We start from the raw sequence: 5,904 nt of genomic DNA on the forward strand, positions 1-5,904 counted from the left end.
TGAACGGTGCAAGGCCAGGTTGGACACTGGGGCTTGGAGCACCCTGGAACAGTGGAAGGTGTCCCTGCCCATGGCAGGGAGTGGGATGGGATGGGCTCTAAGGTCCCTTCCAACCCAAACCATTCCATGACTCTATGAAATCCCAACCCTGGTCCGATTCCCTGGGCAGGGAGCTGGGATGTGGAGGCCAGGATGAGGCAGGGATGCAGGCAGGGATGAGGCAGGGATGAGGCAGGGATGCAGGCAGGGATGCAGGGATGTGGCAGGGATGCAGGCAGGGATGTAAGAATGAAGCAGGGATGAGGAAGGGATGAGGCAGGGATATAGGAATGAGGCAGGAGTGCAGGGAAGAGCAGGGATGACAATCGCGGAGCGCTCCCGGGGAGTGAGGGTTGTTTTTCTTCCCCAGGGCTCCCGTGGCTGCGCCAGCAGCTCCGACAGCGAAATCTCCCGCCTGGTGCCATCATTATGGAAACAAGCTGTAAATCTTCCCTTGATGTTCTGCAGCTCCGGGACGCTTCGCCTCTCGGGAGCAGCCAGCGTTAGGAAATGGGGTGGGAACATCGGGATTAACATATTGCAAGCACTCATTTTGGGAAGGCGCTGCCGGGGCCGGGGGCTGCTCCTTTCCCAAGCTCCCGGCTGGATCCTGGCCCCACACCGTCACCTTTTGTCTTTTTCCCCCTCCGGTTCCTGTGGCAGAGCCGCGGAGCAGCGGGAGGAAGGAGCCTGCGAGGCCGGGGATGCTGTTCCCCGGGAAAAGTTGCTGTTTGGGTATTTTCAGCGCGATTCTGCTGACCCGCAGCCACCTTTGTTGGCCGCAGCTCCCAGACCTGTCATCTTCCCACCTGCTCCCGTTTAATCCTGCTCATCCCGCCCGGCTCCGGCGGCCCCGGCGGGGGGAGTGTTCCAAGTCACCCCTCGCTCTCCTCCGCCAGCCCTTTAATCTCGGGGAGGTGGTGTTTTTTTTTTTTTTCTCCCTCTGACATCTCTGCCTCTCTTGTGAAATGCAAATTAATTAGATTCTAATTACTCACTGTGTGCTGGAGCTGTTTCCCTCTCGTGTTAGGTTTAGTGGAACATCTTTGTTGTCAGCTGCGCGTTGTAGGTATCGAGCCCATTAGAGCCGAGCCTCGTTCAGCGGGAGACAGGCAGAGCAAAGAGCGCTTCCCGCTCCCGCTGCGCTCCGGCAGCAGCAGCTTTGTCAGCACTTCCCGGCGGCATCGCCGAGGAATGCTCCCCGTTTTTATTGTTCACTTCTCCTCCTGGGTTTTTATCGCCCGGTGAGTTAAGGAAACGTCGAAGGAGCTCCGGCCGGCGCCGCTGGGGCCGTGCTGGGCTTCACTCCGTGTGGGATTTGTGCCGCCCGTGGGCTCCTGGGCACTGGGAAAGCCACACTGGGACCCCAAACTGAGACATGGAGCTCCTGTCTGGGACCCCAAACTGAGACATGGAGCTCCTGCCTGGGACGTGGGACCACAGCCCAGGAGCTGGGACCCCTGACAGGGAACACTATTCAGGACCTGCCTGAGACCTGGAGTTCCTGTCCAGCAGGGGAATGATGCTGATGTTCAGGGATGATGCCGATGTTTGGGGATGATGTTGATATTTGGGGGTGATGCCGATGTTTAGGGATGATGTTGATATTTAGAGATCGTGGCAGTGTTCAGGGATGATGCTGATATTTGGGGATGATGCTGATATTTGGGGATGATGCCGATGTTTGGGGATGATGCCGATGTTTGGGGATGATGTTGATATTTGGGGTGATGCTGATATTTGGGGGTGACACCGGGGATGGCCACAGCTTGCTGGCAGTGTCCGTAGCAGCCGCTGTCCGTGGGGTGAGCTGGGAACCATCCCAGTTGGTGAAGCCTCTGTGGGAAGCTGGGACGGGGACACAGGACCAGGATTTGTCCCCTGTCCTGGGAACCCTCCGGCTGTGTGGGGCTGGGGACAGCCAGCACCCCCCTCCTGCCCCATGCCTGGCACCCCATGTACTCTGTTCCCACAGTTCCAGGCTCCTTCCCGCTGGAATGTGGCACTGGGCACGGAAGGCCCAGGCTGGGGCCGTTCCCTGTTCCGGCAGCACCTCCCTGCCCGCCGCGGTGGGAAGCAGCCCTTGGCTCGGGAATGCTGCTGCGGATTTGCATGGGGCCGTCATTAGGCTGTAACTCTCATTTAAGGCAATAAAGGTGCTTAATTTCATAGGGAAAACTTAATGGAGCACTCCGTTCCCAGGCGCTGCTTCCCTGGCATTTTACAGCCTTTGCAAGTGTCACTTAATAACGGCCACAATCCTGAATCCCTGCGTTCTCCAGACCCTCAGGAAACAAAGCTGCTTGGAAAAAAAACCCAAAAAAACAACATAGCAGGTGTTGTGGAGAAGTCGGGAGATGCAAATTCTTCCTCCTCATTAATGATTGTATTTATTCCACGATTCCACCTGTCCAGGTGATGTCTCTCCCTCCCGGAGCCTTCTCACAGCAGATTAAAGTGCACTTTTATCATGATCCTGAAAGGCATTTCAGGAGGGAACATTAGTTCTCCTACATTATTCCCGCATGTTAGAAAAAGTGTCTTTTTAAAATATTAGACAGCAATCGAGGTTAATTTAAACCACATCAAACACGCACGGCTGCTCTGCCGGAATCTTCCCCCTCCACCACCAGCTCCGGGATGCTCCGGCCGCAGGCAGAGCTCGGCGGGGCCCGGGCAGAGCTCCGGGCTCTGCTCCCAGCACGGGGGAGGTGCAGGACGGGGATGGGGGAACACAAACCCCGCACGGAGGAGCACGGGGAGCTCCTGGAGCATCGGAGCAAACTCCTTTGAGAGCCGTGGCTGCAGCCCCTCGGGAGCTCATCCAGGTGTCTCCCCTGAGCACCACAACACCTCTGGGCACTCTGGGCACTCTGGACTCTGGGCTCCCAGTGCAGAGCCAGTACCAGGGCAGGGGCAGGGGTCCATCACTGTTCCCAGGGAAGTGGAATCCTTTCCCTGGCATCACTTCCATCTCTGCCACTGCTCCTGCCTTCTCCCACTGTGGGAAACACTCAGACTTTGCTGGTGGAAGAAGCTGTCCAGAGAGGTGGTGGCTGTTCCATCCCTGGAATGTCCAAGGCCAGCTTGGCCGGGGCTTGGAGCACCCTGGGATAGCGGGAGGTGTCCCTGCCCATGGCAGGGGATGGAACGGGATAATCTCTAAGGTCCCTTCCCACCCAAGCCACCCTGTGGTTCTCTGATCCATCTTCATCCCAAATCATTCCTCCGGGAGCCAAAGGTTTACAGGGTTTTTAAATATAAATGGTTCCTCCTTTATCACCCCGGAGAACAAGCGCTCGGCCCCCGTGGTCATCCCCAGCCGTAGCCTTTGGTCACCGCCGAGCACGTCCCACTCCCGCTGGCCCGCGGCCGGGTCCCGCCGAAACATTCCAGCCGCATCCTCCCGAGGAGCGCCCATCAGCCGGATACCTGCGGAGGGATTTTCAGCTCCACCGAGCAATCGACTTCCGAAGCTCGGGATGCTGTCAGCATCTGCCGTGTGTGAGGGCAGCGAACAAACTGCGGAGAATGGGAGGAGAGCTCCGAGGGGGAAGCTCTGCTGGATTTTCACACTGTTTATGGCTGGGAGGGGAAAAAAAACCCGCAAAAAACTTTGTCCTGCTTCGTTTGGGGGCGTTTTGTTGTTGGAGCATCTTCCTGTGGGTACCGGGAGAGACCGGACACACATCCCAGACCTGAGAGCCCCTTCCAGGGCCTAAAGGGGCTCCAGAAGAGCTGGAGAGGGACTGGGGACAAGGGATGGAGGGGTAGGACACAGGGAATGGCTTTAAACTGACAGAAACAGGGACAGATGGATATGGAGAAGGAATTGTTCCCTGTGAGGAGGGTGAGGCCCTGGCACAGGGTGCCCAGAGAAGCTGTGGCTGCCCCTGGATCCCTGGAAGTGTCCAAGGCCAGGCTGGAGCAGGCTGGGACAGCGGGAGGTGTCCCTTTCCGTGGAGTGGGGTAACATTTAATGCCCCGTTCCAGGGTCTTTACTCAGGCAGTGCAGCCCGCAGCCGACCTCTCCCATCCCGTCCGTGGGGATGAGAAGCTGCTCCGCCACCAAAGTTTTCAGGGCAGCGCTTTCATCTGGTAAATAATTTATCAGGAATTTGCATGAGGGTTAAACTCCTGAGCTGTGCCTGCTTCAAAGGGCTGTGCCCAGCAGACTCTGGAGTGGGAATTCTGCATCCTTGGAGCAGCCCGTAACCAGTCTGCCCTGTTTGGGAATGCCAGGAGTATCCGAGCTGCTTATTTAAAGCTTTAAAAAGCACCCGACTTCCTTGAAGTCATTAAAGTCTAACCTTTAAACTCCAGGAGTCTAATGGTTCAAGCCAAGCATAATGTTGAGGCACATCTGTGATAAATCTGCTTTTAATCTGCACAAAGTGCTTTCCGTGGATTCCAAGGTGAACGTATGAGGTGTTGGCTGAACACACTGAGTGCCAGTAAAACCCCCCCGACTGTAATCTATTACCTTTTACACAAAGCAGCATTTAGTTTTATTAACTATTGAAATATACTGAAAACTGTTAAGAAAGCAGCGTGTAAATCTTGGAGATTCATGCTGCTTGATTTTATGGAGGCCTAATTCCTCGCGAAAGCAGCAGCGAAGCGGTTGGGCCAATGACTTAAATCGTTTGTAGCTGATTAACAGCAACCCCCCGCCTCATTCCGGGGAAAGCGCTGCCTAACGAGGGGCTCTGCTGGTGCCCGACACCCCCTGGCACCCCAAAACTCTCCCTGCGGGGGCGCAGGGGCAGCTTTACAGCTGGGCTTTGAACCTGGGGTGTCTCTGGCTGCAGGTGCGTGCTGGGGGGGGGATGGTGGAATCCTGGCATGGTCGGGGTGGGAAGGGACCTTAAAGTCATCCAACACCACCCCTGCCGTGGCAGGGACACCTCCCACTGCCCCAGGCTGCTCCAAGCCCCGTCCAACCTGAGCCTGGGCTGATCCTGAGCCCGCTCTTGAACCAAGGCTGCTCCCAGTGCTGAACTGGGGCTGGCCGGAGCGACGAGGGAGGTTTGGATTTTGGTGCTGAGCTCCACCTCCAGCTCTTCACCCGTGCTTTTCCAGCCAGCAGGGCTAATTGTCAGGAAAACAGGCTTTTGAGGGGAAAAATCCTGTAAGCCGCAGCAAACTGTAAACATGGGAATAATTAAAAGACAGACAAGGCCAGAAAGTCAGCACAACAGTAGGCGATTGAAATGCGTGCCCGGGGGTCTCTGGCCGTGCTTGCCGGGCAGCCGCTCCCCCCCAGGCCTCGGGAGCAGGGCCGGGAATGTTTGTTGGGGTGCCAGGAGCACGAGCAGGAGCTGCAGAGCCGGGCACGGCCGTGGCAGGAGGCAGCTCCGCACGGATTTGCCAGGGCACGGCTTGATTTTAATAAAAAGCTAAATTGAAAAAAGGTTGTTGGAAAGGCTGTTCCAGATCTAGAGGGAAATAACTCCGGCTCAGGGCTGAGGAAGCCAAAATGTGTTTTGGTTCTTTCCACTTTTGGAAGAACTGTCGAGAGTTGTTGGGGTTTTTTTCTCTTGCTCTCTCCCCGTTCCTCCCCCTCCTGTGATTATTCAATTTGCCATGAAAGCTGGGACCAAACCAAACCCTCGGTGCCAAAACCTCCGCACTTGGAGAACATTTGGGCCCGGAGCTGGAGCTTAAATTACATCTTGCACATGGCCCCAGCCACACTGGATTCCAGTCCAAGACACACACGAGTTCCTGGTTGTTGAAACCCGGCTCTGAAGGAGCCGCTCTCCGCCCGGGGGGGTCTCTGTCTTCCCAAAGCCAGGGAAGAAAACCATCCCGATGCTCTGGAAGGTGTTCCTCACTCAGGGACCCGCCAGGTGCCGGCGAAGG

The sequence above is a fragment of the Corvus brachyrhynchos genome, unplaced genomic scaffold (assembly GCF_000691975.1).
Source record: "Corvus brachyrhynchos isolate BGI_N302 unplaced genomic scaffold, ASM69197v1 scaffold200, whole genome shotgun sequence".
Classification (NCBI taxonomy): Eukaryota; Metazoa; Chordata; class Aves; order Passeriformes; family Corvidae; genus Corvus; species Corvus brachyrhynchos.